At 41.8% G+C, this 14,405-nt stretch overlaps 1 long non-coding RNA gene across 1 annotated transcript in view; it reads left to right on the top strand.

The window, feature by feature from the left end:
• Nucleotides 1-13,891, top strand: part of LOC129402332 (uncharacterized) — a 54,186-nt gene extending 40,295 nt beyond the window's left edge. The window contains exons 2-3 of the long non-coding RNA XR_008628632.1: nt 12,365-12,550; nt 13,081-13,891. This is a non-coding gene — a long non-coding RNA (uncharacterized LOC129402332). The remainder of the gene's footprint in view (nt 1-12,364; nt 12,551-13,080) is intronic.
• Nucleotides 13,892-14,405: the final 514 nt, after the last annotated feature.

Genomic DNA, 14,405 nt, shown 5'->3' with positions numbered 1-14,405 from the left:
TTTAAAGTGAAACTGTATAGTATAAATATATTTTTGACTTAAAACATAATATTGAAGTGTATTTTATTAGAATACAGAGAGTATCTTGCCTGCGCACCTAGCTGTCTTCCCCCAGTCCCCTCGGAGGGGATGGGCTCCAGCTTCCCTCCCCAACCCAAACAGAGCTCCCGGTGGCCGAAGACCACCAGAACCTAGCCACAGCCATGCTCAAGGCCCCTCTCTACACATTCGGACGAGCCTCATGCATGAAGGTACCAGCAGAGGAACCCAGGTGTGTGGGACCCGGGGCTGAGACCTTCAAGCCTGCTTGGATTGGGACTGGGTCTGCTCCATCCAGATTTCCCATTTCCCAGTAGCTAGGCAGTCACACCCAGGGACTGCCCCCAGCACCATGTAATCCCATCCACGGCCAGCATCCGGAGACTTAAAAGCAAGCTTCCGGAAGAGAGCGATATCTTATAGTCTTCTTCTCCTCTGGGATAACCTGGCAAACTACCAGGACTTTCCTGCCCACATGGGAGAGCCTCACAAGTTCCCCATGGTGTATTAATATGCCAAAACCAGTAACAAACTGGGTCTCATTCTCCTGACCCTGAAAGAGCCTCCAGTGCAGCATCCTTGGGAAGGACAAGTTAAGAGAGGCTTCTAAAATCTCAGGGCTAGGACAAATGGAGACGTTACTGAGACTGTTCGAGAAATTTGACGATCAACGAATGATGATGATGATTTTATTAAATATAAAGAGCACTATGGAATTATTTTGAGCAATGTTAATAGCCACTGAAGTTAACTGGATAAAGGTCAGGGTCTCCTGCCTTTACATAGGACTCAAGAGCAGGAGCAACTAAATATTCAGTGAAATGCAGCACCTGGTGCTAATTACTCCCATTTTCCTTGTTTTGTTTTGTTTCTAGGCCCACACCTGGCAGTGTTCAAGGCTACTCTTGGCTCTGTGCTCAAGGGTTCCAGTTTTACTTTTGCAAAATATATTTCATTCACAATCAGTACATGAAAATATTTGACTTTAAGAATATACATAAAACTGGGTTCACTTTGCATTTTAATAATTCCCTCCCTTGTTCAATACCTGCTATAGAAAAGCTAACACTGAGAATTGGGCTTGTATTTCTGAGAAATTTTTCTTATACATTTACCTATGAATATCTACCTCCCCCCCCAAAAAAAGGTAGTTTTGTTTTGTCAAAGTTATGTCATGCTTGCCAAAAAAATAAAATTTAAAAAATGGCATCATGCTGTTTATGTAGTTTAGCAACATTTTAAAAATCATTGACATTTGAAATTAAATTTCTTGGAAATAGTTTTCCTTCTACAAATATAGATCTCTAGTTGTTTTAAGTGCTGCATGGTTATTTCATATGGCTACCATAATTTGATCATTGCCACCCTTAGGTGGATAGCAATTTTTAATCTTCCCAGTTAAGAAAGCAATAATCACTTTGTGATTGAGTGGGAGTATTTTTCGAGGGTAGATAAATTGTTTTAATAGAACTGCCAAATTTCTCTAAAAACTCTGGAACTAATTTGCATACCCTTCACTTTACCCATAGCCGCATTAAAAGTTGAATAATATTCAGTTTTTGAATATTTGTTGAAAACATTTTCTTCCTATGTTTTCTTGACTTTGAACTTAATTGTGGTAGAGTAATCTGCACAGTGTGGAAGCAGGCAGGTAGGTGTGGTAGGGAAGGCTCTGGCAATGAGTTATTGGGATCAAATAAAACCAAGATCGAATTTGAGCAAGCTACTCTGTCACTAGCCCCCCAGCAGCTAATGGCATAATTGCCAAACCCTCAGTGTAGGCACAAGGTGTGAAGTCTGATAAGACTCTAACTGGCTCCAGTATTGGCCTGGGAGAAGCCAGGAGTCCCTCAGAGAGAAGCTCAGGCAGAAACGAAGGGTTGTAATAAGTTATGAAGGTGGATACCAAAAGTCTGAAGCTCTTTCCCTTAACAACACCACCCCAACAGACTCTTATCTAGATAGAGAGCCTTGCCTGTGGGTGCCTTGGGACAAAACCCAGAGAACCAACTTCGCAAAGGCAAGCGAGCATGTATCTCCCCACTCTGGGCTGGCCCACATCTCCACCTGAGGTGGATAGTCTCAGCTCTTCTCTCTGAGTCTGCCTGTCTGTGCCTCTACCTCTGACTCTGCCTATCTGTCTGTCTCTGTCTCTGTCTCTCTGTCTCCCTCCCTCCCTCTCTCTCTCTGTCTCGGTCTCTCCCTGTCTCTGTCTCTGTCTCTGTCTCTGTCTCTGTCTCTGTCTCTCTCTCTCTCTCTCTCTCTCTCTCTCTCTCTGTGTTTCTCTCCCTCTCTCTCTCCCCTTCCTCATAACCTCGAAATAAAATTGTCTTACTTCACTATTGGTCTCGCCCTGAAATTCTTTTCTGTGAAGTCAAGGCAATGGGCCGATTTAGGAGAGTCTTTCCTTTCCGACCAAGAGCAACGCTGAGCTCCAGCCTGCAACCATGGTCCCCTGAATAAGGGGACCTGCAGAGTAAGTCAACTAGGCCCTGCAGAATAAGTCAACGTCAGGGGCAGCTTGACAGCTGGCTCCTGGGCTGGGGAGACAGGAGGACTCGACTGTTTGGGGACTCCCTGTGGACCCCCAGGAGTCCTAGATTTCCCTGTCACTTTCTGGGTCACCAGGTGGAGAAGTCCTCCCTCTTTCCCACGTCACATAAGCCACCTGTGACAGTATGACTTTTTTCTATAGGAAATTTGTATCTTTGCCAATTTATAAATGCATCTCCTCATAATTAAGGAGCTGGAGAGATAGTACAGCAGGTAAGATGTTTGATCTCTGGCAGGTTTGATCTCTGGCACCCCATAAGGTCCCCCAAGCCTGCCAGGAATAATCACTGAGCGTAGAGCCAGAAGTAAACCCAAGTCACAGCAGGATACGGCCCAGCCCCATCCCCACACCCCCGCAAAGAAAATTAAATTATTTTTCAATTTGAGAGTCATACCTAGTAGTGCTCAGGCCTTAGTTTCGGCTCTGTCCTCAGATATCACTCCTGAGCTCCTGGTGACATTTGCTGCAGGGAGTGGGGACTGGATTAAGCTCAGGGGGTCACCTGAATGCAAAACAAGTACCTTATCGCCTGTATTATTTCTTTGACTCAATATTTAAAATTTTCCTCTGATTCATTAACTCAGCTAACATGTAGTTTTGTATCTACTTCAATTAAAATAGTTCATTTTTCCCAATGAACAGTCTGGCACAATATCATTTGCTAAGTGAACACATTCCATTCAGATGCAAAATATGACCATTTTCATTGACCAAACTTTAATGTATGTATTGCAGCTCTGAAAAAAATGTTTGGTTCAATAGATGTATGCCAGTTTTTCAGAAACATCAAGCAGTTTTAAAATCTATGATTAGAGGTTTGCTTAATTCATGGGAGACATCTCCCATTATATTAAAAATAACTATTGTTCTTGTGTCTTCTAGTTTCCAGATGAATTTTTAAACTAGCCTGTTAAGGGGCTGGAGCATAGCAGGTAGGGCATTTTCTTTGCATGTGGCTGACCTGGGTTCAATTCCCAGCATCCCATATGGTCCCCTGAGCACTGCCAGGAGTAATTCCTGAGCACAGAGCTAGGAACAACCCCTGTGCATCGCCGGTGTGACCCAAACAGCAAAAGCAAAAAAAAAAAAAAACCAACTACCTTGTTAAATCCTATAAGATTTACTGTAGAATTTAATTTAAATTATTTTACGCTGATAGTTACTTATCACAATTTTACAATATATAACTCTTTAAATGTTAAAATCAACCATATTAATATTACCTTCAAAGAAAGAAAATTTCTTTTACAACCTTGATAATCAGACAGTGCATCTTCAATTTAATGCAAGAATTAATGGAAAGTCTTAATGATGGAAGAATAAAATATAAGACTTGCTTTTAAAAAGCTTTTGCAAATTGCTTCTGAAGCTTTCTAAAAGAAAAGTTTAAATGAGATCAGAGTTATGAAAGAAAAATAAACAGATGATTACAGTTATCTGTCCATAAGGTGATAAACATGGTGTTTAGCCAAAGAGGCTAAAGGGTAGTTTAGCCAAAGCGTCTGGTGAAGAAGAAAAACAGATGAAAAATATTTCCAAGGAAGATGTAAGTGTGATCATATTGGTTTTCGATAAATAAGGCTCCTGGATCCAAGACTCGAAAGGTGTTCCTATTTTTTATTTCCTCTGCATGACTTTAATATGCCTGATCAGTATTCAGGAGCATTACAGGATTAATTTTCTCGCCATGACCTTATACAATTGCCTGGAGCTTTCACGTATGGTTAATCTTTTGACTGATTTTAATATAACTACCCAATAGCATGGTTGATTCAAAAAATAAAACCTGCCTATATAAATCTGTCTAAAAGTTACAAGAACATTAAATTCAACATACAAATGGAATGTTTTGAATCAGCCCCTTAACGCGAAGGCAAAGACATCAGGCTTCTGAGCCAAGCTCTCTGGATTCAAATCCAGTTCTGCCACTTTTGACTATGTGACCTATGATCAGTTACTTGGCTGCCCTATCCCTTAACTTCCTCATTTGCACAATGAAAATAATCATCACAAAATTTGGAAACTTACAGGATTGCAGATACTAGGATCCTGCAAATTTAGTTTTCTGAATAATACTTACCTATTGCATCTTCACAATTCTTAGCACCTATTGATCTGTCTCCATGATTGGGGCACTTTTAAAAGAGACATTACAAACATGCATTTATGGGGGCCAGACCGATAGCACAGCAGGTAGGGCATTTGCCTTGCATGTGGCCGACCCAGGTTTGATCCCCGGCATCCCATATGGTCCCCCAAGCACTGCCAGGAGTAATTCCTGAGTGCAAAGCCAGGAGTAACCCCTGAGCATTGCTGGGTGTGACCCAAAAAGCAAAAAAAAAAAAATAACAACAAAAATAAACATGCATTTATTCCACTCTTCAGCAGAAATATCCTCCAAGAAGAAATATGCTGTCAGTATTCCCATTTTACAGATGAAGAAAGTAAGCAAACAAAAATTAAGTGAACTAGGGGTCAGAGAGAGAGAGTACAGCAAGTAAATCTCTTGCCTTGAAACCAGTCAATCAACTTGGGTTCCATCTGTGTTTCCAGAATTGGCCCAAGGAGCCCCACCAGGAGTGATCCCTGAACCGATAGCCAGGAGTAAGCCTGAAGCAGGGTTGAGTGTGGCTCAAAAAACAAACAAAACAAATGAAATAAACTGCCTCCAGGCAAGTTGCTTTTCAGTGATACAGCAATTTGCCTACTGAGCCCAGACCTGAAAGGTTATTCTAAATCAACAGTTTTTTTTTTTTTCAGACATGGAAATCTTTGACAAGCTGCTAGTTATCACTCACTTATTTTTTCATTATGTAATTTGATAATCTATTTTCTTCTCCCAGTGCCATATTTAGATGTACAGAAACCACATATTTGTGTTCAGAACTTTTATTTAAATGAAAGAGAAAATGAGTCACCGGATTTTAGATGCTTCTTTGACTGAGTGTTCTAATTTCCAATGTTCTCCCTGGAAATGTATGTGCAAACATCCTGACTGTCTGTGTGATTGAAGAGTCTGAAGTTCAATGGCATCATCCTTTACATCACTTCCCATTATTCACCCAGATGCCAGCCCCTTAACTCTTCTCACTTCCATCCTACATCAACACCAAAGGGATCTGGCCACAAAAGATAAAATTGACATTCTTCCGCTTTTCCGGCTGGCTTATGTTGAATGCATTTGAGGTTTAAACAGCCGTTACCAAAAAACCCAGTATTTTTCCCGGTACATGAAGATTGAGGTGCTCCGAGGAAGTGGACCACTGAGAGCGATGAATTCTAACTAATGAATGGGTGGAAGTTGATACATACAGTTCTTAAATTGAACTTGAAGGCAGTGGCATCAGTGTCTAACCCAGATGCTTGCATGGCCCTGGACCACTGATGCCCAGTGCACTGCCCTGCCTGCAAAATGAACTGTCCAGGTTCACTTGCCCTTGTCCTACTACTACCTGTAAGGAAAGAGTAGATGGCTGTGCTATGCTAACTGTAACTGTAGACGGATCCGGAAAAAAATATAATAGTCTGGAATATAAATTCCATCTACAATGAAATTTATTTTGGTTATGGTTGTGTTTGTGGGCAGCATCGGGGCTCACTCCAGGCAGTGCCGGGGAGCGGGTGGGGAGGTGGCACATGGCACATGCTATGCCAGGGATCAACCTGGGTCAGCAAGACAAGCATGTTAACCCTTGTACTATCTCTCTCACACTTACAGTTTAGTTTAAATCTGTAGAATGAGGACAGCACTGCCGTTAGGATTGTCACTTTGGAAACGGAAAATGTCTGGCTTCAGGAAATGTATTGGCTTCAGGAAAAAAATTCCCACAAACCATCTGTGCTAAGAACTGCAAACACTCAAAGTTGATTTCTCTGCAAACACTATCAGAGGCACTTGGGAAAACTCTTCCCCTGCCCCTCTACGCACACACATACTTTCTCTTCATAAGAGGGTGGGAGAGGGGTGAAGTGTTCTGCTAATTGGCTGTACAGTCCTGGTTTGGAGAGCTAGTTCTGATATGTGCTTTGTCCCAGAGGGGTTATTGCTCTGGTTATTTGCTTCCAAAGCGAATAACCTAGGGTCTCTGGAGACCATCATACTGCATGCAGTAGTGTTTGCAGTTTTCATAAGGTATTTATCTCACAAGTCTTAACCACTTTCTTCCATTCATTTAGAGTGTATCTTTTCTCTGGCTGTGTCAGAAATGTGTTTCTGAAGATGCAGATCAAAAGGGCTAAAAATTCAGAATGCAGAACAAAATACAAAGGCAACCTTTTCTACAGACTTGCAAACCCACTGGAGATATTTTCCTCTATTCAACCTGGGCAGGTGTGTGAATGCTCACCACACACACACACACACACACACACACACACACACACATGTGCGCGTGCACACACTCATATTTTTACTATAATAGAAACATGATTTGAAAAGTTGAGATTCAATTATCATAATTGTAGTGAAGCAAATTAGGGCCTGCAAGAACTTGAAGCGGAATCATGTACCACAGGAGTGGGTGAATTCACAGGAGTGCTCATGTTCAACATTATAATGGAATCAAATAAGTGGTAAATATTGGTGCCTCAAAAGTCAAGATCAGAAATATAATAGTCACTGTCCTTTAAAAAGATATATATAATAGCAATGCTTTCAGCTCATCTGAATACATTACTGGAGTGAGAATAAGGGATATCAAAAATTTACATAGAATTAAAATAAATGAATATTGATTATAAATTTTGAACTGATGGAATTATACATTACAAAAATTTAGTTCATATTTATTTATAATCCAAGAATTCATTATTTCCATTGCAATCCATTAACCAGTGCCAACTCATAGTATCACTGTATCACTGTCATCCCATTGCTCATCGATTTGCTTGAGCAGACGCCAGTAACGACTCCATTTGTCCCTGTTGTGTTCAGGGTTCCTTCATGGGTGAAGCTCGTCTGAGTGTGTGGAATGTGGCCTGGATCTTAACTGTGGCTGGGTTCTGGAGGTTTTCGGTTGCCGGCTCTCTGCTCAGGCAGGGAGGGAAACTCTTATCTTATAGTAGGAAGTTCAAAACTGGGACCCATGTCCCAGTTTCAGGATTCTAAGACGTAACATGGTGCACACACAGTTTTCTCACATTTCTCCTGAAAGTCTAAGATAAAATAGTTGTGAGTTTGCTACTCTGAGGCAGCAGGATAAAACTTATCAGAATCATCTTTGTCTTTTTTTCTTTAGGTGTCACTGTTAGTGTTTGAAGTGGTGAAGTTATTATAGAGTTCTGGAATCACTATTTTTTTATCAGACATTAATTATGACAGCACAAAAAGAAAAGTATTTTAACTTTGCTAAAAACATCAATGGCTCATGGTTCATTTATCTTAATATTTTTAAAGGCATTTGAAACAAGCTTTATCTTTTTAGTACTTAGTAGAGTTGATATTTAATCTCTGTTGACTTTTTATTTCTATTGTCTCACTGAAAATACTAGATACCACATATTCATTCCATAAGAAAGTTGGGAAGATCAACACTAGATCTGCCATTTTACCTAGAATTAGTGGTCTGTGGTTAGTTGTAATTCTTTTCTTTTCTTTTCTTTTCTTTTCTTTTCTTTTCTTTTCTTTTCTTTTTTTTCTTTTCTTCTTTTCTTTTCTTTCTTTCCTTCCTTCCTTCCTTCCCTCCTTCTTTCTTTCTTTCTTTCTCTCTCTTTCTCTCTCTCTTTCTCTCTGTCTTTATTTCTTTCTCTCTTTCTTTCTCTCTTTCTTTCTTTCTTTCTTTCTTTCTTTCTTTCTTTCTTTCTTTCATTCTTTCTTTCTTTCTTAATTTCCTTCTTTCTTTCTTTCTTTCTTCCTTTCTTCTGTCTTGGTCCACCCCCCTCAGTGCCAAGGCTTACTCCCACTCTGTGCTCAGGGATCACTCCTGGTGAAGCTCAGGGAACCATGCAGGGTATTAAGGATCAAACTTGGGTGAGCTGTGTGCAACACAGGTGTGCTGCTCCCTGTACTATCTCTCTCCCCGCTGGTTGCAATTTTCCAAGAGAGACATTGAAATGTTCCTCTAGCATCTCATGCTTGTGGGGTGCCTACAAGAATTAGAATGAAGCACAGGTGGCACTGCATGCTTCTGAGACTCGGCCTAGGTCGGCTTCCCCTGGGGAGCTAAAACACATGTGTCAGAGCCATGACTCCTCTGGCAAGCAGTGCTACTCTTCTTGGAGGACAGCCGAAAAAGACGCCCAGTGGAGGCCAGCTGGAAAGGCCATCGGGGGAATTCTGAGAGTCCAGGGCCTGCTAGAGGACAGGTGTCAGCCCCTGCTTGTTCCCTTCAGCCACTGGCTGCAGCTGCAGGAACATCTGAGCCCGAAGCGCTAGCCAGGGCCTGCTTCCCAGACACGAGATGGAGACACAGTAGTCATAAGAAAATAGTGGCTTATTTGGAGAACTGTGATTTCTAGAATAGCAAGAATATGATTTCTAGGATAGCCAATTTCAGAAACTCATTGGCAGATTTTCTGGGGCAGAACTGTTTGATTCAACCATTGTGCTGGGTGCATAGCACCATTTCTCACTAATGTGTTGAAAGTTGCAGACCAGAGGTTTCCAAGGTTATTTGACTTAGCACCTCCTTTTCAGGAAGGAAGGAAGAAAGAAAGAAAAAGAAAGAAAGAAAGAAAGAAAGAAAGAAAGAAAGAAAGAAAGAAAGAAAGAAAGAAAGAAAGAAAGAAAGAAAGAAAGAAAGAAAGAAAGAAAGAAAGAAAGAAAGAAAGAAAGAGAAAAGGAGAGACAGAGAGAAAGAAAGAGCGAAAGAGAGAAAGAAAGAAAGAAAGAGTGAAAGAAAGAAAGAAAGAAAGAAAGAAAGAAAGAAAGAAAGAAAGAAAGGAAGGAAGGAAGGAAGGAAGGAAGGAAGGAAGGAAGGAAGGAAGGAAGGAAGGAAGGAAGGAAGGAAGGAAGAAAGAAAGAAAGAAAGAAAGAAAGAAAGAAAGAAAGAAAGAAAGAAAGAAAGAAAGAAAGAAAGAAAGAAAGAAAGAAAGAAAGAAAGTCCCCACATCTCACTCTGGCTACTATGTCTTCTTTTCTTTTTTGCTTTTGGGCCACACCCAGGGGTTACTCCTGGCTCTGTGCTCAGGAATTATTGTTGGCAGGTGCAGGGACTCGAACCCAGGTCAGGAGCATGCAAGGCAAACACCCTACTTGCTCCACTATATCTCGGGCCCCCTCTTCTAACTTCTTTTAGGGAGAAAACAGAAAGTGGCTCTTGCTGGATGACTCGGCCCCACTCGGCGGAACATTGCTCTAGATCATAGTTCCCATAGATCACACATGTGAATCATAAAGGCTCTTTTTTTTTGCCTCCAGATGAAAATGCAAAAGAGAAAAGCCCAGACAGTGAAGCTATGTGGCAAGTAGTTTAGAGTTACCTTGAATCAACAAGAAATTTTTCTAGTGTTTCCCCCTCCTGGTATGCAGGGTCTTCCCCCATTTAAGGTGGCAATGACACAATGAAACCCTACTCTTCTCTCCAGATTTTGTGCTCCTTTCTCGTAATCAAGGTTATTTATATTGAAACGATGAGAGAGGCTACAAGTCATGGCTTAAATCACCACTTTTTAAGGAGTTTCTATTTATTTTATTAATGTGTTGGTTTATGCTTCTGATTAGACTGCTCTATAAATTGAAGTGTTCTGTCTATGTGGCTGAATTATGTTGTCTTGTAAGTAAAGAAAGAGGGAAGCTTTTATCTCTAATTCTCTCCTGCTTTCCCCCAAAATACCTACCATAGCTCTGCACCCAGAAAAGACTTAGAGAATCTCATGTCTGAATGGGAGCATTTAAAAAAGTAGAGATGCAGCAACATGTATGTGAGTGAGTGTGTGTGTTATGCGTGTGCGTGTGTGAGAGAGTGTGTGTGAGTGTGAGTGTGCAAATGTGTGATGTTTACTAGGGTCCTTGATCTAGGGACAGTGGCTACTTTTATCATCTTTGCAGTTTCATAAAGTTGTGAAGGCCTGGCACAAGAACTGATTTTTCTGTAGAAATGCACGGGGTACACAGCAGGCCCAGAGAGATAAGAAAAACAGAGTCACACGGGAGATCCCAGTCCAGGACTGCTGCTATCAGCATCAGCGTCGCCTGAGCTGGACCCATGACAGCCAAGTGGATGGAAGAGACAAGGATGGCATGAGGGGAAACCGGACCCCTCCTGAGACACCTTTCCTTCCAGTCCAGTCTAAAGAGCTTTCCTTCCTCCAGCCCCGCCCCCCCACGCACACACCCCTTGCTCTTCTCAGAGTGCTCCTCCCCCAGGCACAGCAGAGACTCATTGTCCGTCACTGGTCTTGCTGACTTAACTGCACAGTCCTTGAGATCAAACTCAACGAGCAACCCTGCTGCGCGTCCCCAGCAGATTCCAGAACACGGTCCAGCAAGAGTAGGAGTCTGGTATTTGCTGAATGAATTAAATCAGTAACAACAGACTTCCGTGAAAAGGAGAACAGAAAGATATCTCAATAGCTGAGTGCATGCCTGGCCATCAATCCCGGCATGGCAGAGTCCCTCAGACACCACCCTGCCCCCAAGAGCATGCCAGAGCCTGGAGCTGGACGTAACCCCTGGGTACAGCTGGATGCCACCCAACTCCCTGCCAAAAGAAAGGAAATTCGCAAAGGGCAGTGGATACTTACGTGGAAAAAAATAAAAGAGAAGCCCCCCTTGCTTGAGTTGATAGGGTCTTGGTAGAATCTGCCAGATAGAAACTTCAGAAATTCCTGTGGCTCTGTCCAAAGTTCCATTGTCTTGGGCCAGAGTTAGCAAGACTTGGCAGAGCAGATGGCTGCTCTCATCGCACAAGGCTCGTTTGCAAAATACCTTTAGCCGGAGCGAAAACAATAGCGTCTTTGTAGACTCAGTTTGCCCTCTCGGGCCCATGGCATTGGCTGATGTTACCCTTTCATTTTCCTTGACCACTTCACGTATCTTTCAGGGAAAAGGTCCCTGCCCAGCATTTTATATCATTTAAATACAGTAATCCAGAGATCAGGACAATAGCCACAACTCTTTAAATTATTTGTCTAAACTCTGCACAGTGACAGCTCCTTTAATTTGTTCCTTGTGCACTGAACAAACATCATTGCATATGCAGCCTGTGACAGGCACTACCAAGAAAGTATGAGAACCAGAGGTAGACCCAGCTTCAGAAACCACACGGAGTCGGCCAGACCCCACCATTCCCTTTATGTGATTGTGGAATCCTGATCTCTGATAGCATCAGTATTAATGCTTGAGGCCAGTCGTGTTCCTGCACCCATCCCCACCGGCGTCAGGCTATGCATTTTCAGGGAATGGAACGCTTGCACAATATTTCTTCTCTGTGGGAGAAAGTGACAGTTTATATTAGATTACTGAGTTTATTTTCATTCATCATGCCAGCCGTACACCAGCTTTCACGGCGTTCTTTAACACCATGAAAAATTTCCTATGGATTGTGCAGCCTTGTTTCTCTCATAAAACAATTAGCAATTAGGGCATATGGTACCTGTGTCTGTAGGAAATGGGAACGGAATCCTTCCGACTTCTTGTTTTTTCCGTTGCAATTTTTTTCCACTGAGACCTAAAGTATTAGTCATGTGAACAAATCTCTAGATTTCAAGAATTGTTTTTCTTTTTGAAAATCAGAGGACAACTTTATAATCCCAGCTACCAAATTCATCTATTTATCCAATTTTTTCTATGCAACAGATGTGATTGAGTTGCTATTTCATGCCTGTTCTCAGGGATACTGTGGTCTCGAGGGAACAGAGATATGCAACCCACAATTCAAAAGCAACAAGACACCGGTTTCATAAAGATGAAGCATAAGCCTGCAGGAGAATGCTAAGGCAGCAATTACAAAGAAGACTAAACCAGTGGTAAAATCTGCAGGAAGATTCAGAAGAGATAACCTGGGGGCTGCAAATGGAGTAAGTCTAAAGAGTTTGCTGAATGAAAAAGCTCTGTGGATGTGTGCTGGGTGGGGGGGAAGAAGTTGCAGAGAGGAATAGGATGTTTGAGAAAACTGGAAGATGTAAGAGAGATGGAGATTTAACACATGGCAAGCATCTCTCTTGGAGAGGCCTTGCATTGCATGAAGAAAAGTTTATGTGTTTCATCCAGAGGACAGATTAAAACCCTGAAAATTTTTTAACAAAGCTTTATATAATAGCAGTTTATTTTATAAAGGCCTGCTGACAGCAACATTAGGATTGAACTAATGATAAGGAATGAGATACTGAGGCTGAGGAAAGCTGGAGAAAGGCAGGAAGATCTGCAGCGAGGCTGTAGGGATAACAAATTGTTCTTGTCTGCAGAAGCTGCATGCCGACTCGACATGGTTAGCTGGAACCAGGCAGTCAAGGCAAAAAAATGAACAGAGAGAGGCTGAACGTGGAGGCATATTCGACGAATACACACACAGTGACTAATAGCTGATCATTGGTGTTGTCGTTTTCAGGAGGAGAAAGGTGAATAGCACATAGTCTTGGACTTCGGAAAGTGACCAGTCTGAGGACTAGGACAGAACAGATGACCAAAGCCTGATAAGAGAAGGACACTGCTGAAGCATGACCGTTCCTGGAGGAAAACAGCTCTAGCCAACCGGTGGGTAAGGAGTTACCTTCTCTGGTTACCATGGATACAGAATAGCACGATTTTTCAATACTATGTGCCAAATTCTGTGTCTGTTCTATATACATGATCTTCAGAAAGAGCAAGATACTAACAATTGTCCTTAAGCTGTCTCTTCGCTGAAAAAAACAAAAACAACAAAAACTGGTCTACCCCCAATTCTCTTCTAATTAGCTGCATGGTGGCTCATTTGGAGCACATTCATTTCTGTTTGACTGAGCAACAGTACTTATACCATTGGAAATTTCCCCCCTTGGCTATAATTATCCCCAAACACATAATGACATTAATAGAAAAGAGATAGAGAGAGAGACATTAAAGATAACCTTTTACAAAGGTACACTCTCAGACAGCTAATTACAGAGCCTAATTTATATTAATCCCATTATGAATGAATTTAGCTCTTACTTAACAAGATTTTAAGAAAACATTAACATCTAGATCAAACTCGGTCCCCACTTTTGTGCTGTACGTCACAGCCCAGCTGAATATTAACCACTAACGAGTCTGAGGTCACCTGGAACAGCCTTTCCAATCAGTGTACTGAGACATTTCATGCTAATGCTCCTTCCCAGGACCTAGTTAGAATGAAAAATGAAAACATTTTTTTCTTTCAATTTTTGTTGAGGCACTGTGATTTTTTTTTCAACACTGTTAATGATAGGGTTTCATGCATCCAAGATGACAATGTCACACCTACCGCCAGAATGTCTGCTTTCTTCTACCAGAGTCCCTAGGTCACCTCCTATCCATCCCCTGAACCCCCTGCCTTGGTAAACTTAGTTCTAGAGATCAACTCAGGTTCCATTGTCTTTGGCTATTTGTTATTCTCTTATTATGTTTCTCTATATCCCACACGTAAGAGAGTTTCAAAGATATAACTGGGCTTCCCCTGTGCTGTATGGCTGTTGGTGAAATAGAAGAGAGTATTTGGTGGTAGATCTAGGCTAAAGGAGAGTTAGACTGTTTCCAGTTTTCTCAGAGATCCATAGACAGTGCTCGTCTATCACAGCAGTATCTTTCTTCAAAAATTGTTGCTCTAGGAAGAAACTTAGATGGGGAGGAAAAAGATGAGAAAGGGGAGTTCTAAGGGAGCAGGGGTCAGGGGCTTCAGCTACACTGGCAACGTGCAGGGGGGGAGAGATGCATGTC

This window comes from Sorex araneus, chromosome 2, assembly GCF_027595985.1.
Source record: "Sorex araneus isolate mSorAra2 chromosome 2, mSorAra2.pri, whole genome shotgun sequence".
NCBI classification, from domain to species: Eukaryota; Metazoa; Chordata; class Mammalia; order Eulipotyphla; family Soricidae; genus Sorex; species Sorex araneus.
The sequence above is the reverse complement of the archived record's forward strand: the minus strand, read 5'-3'. Positions and strand labels throughout refer to the sequence as shown.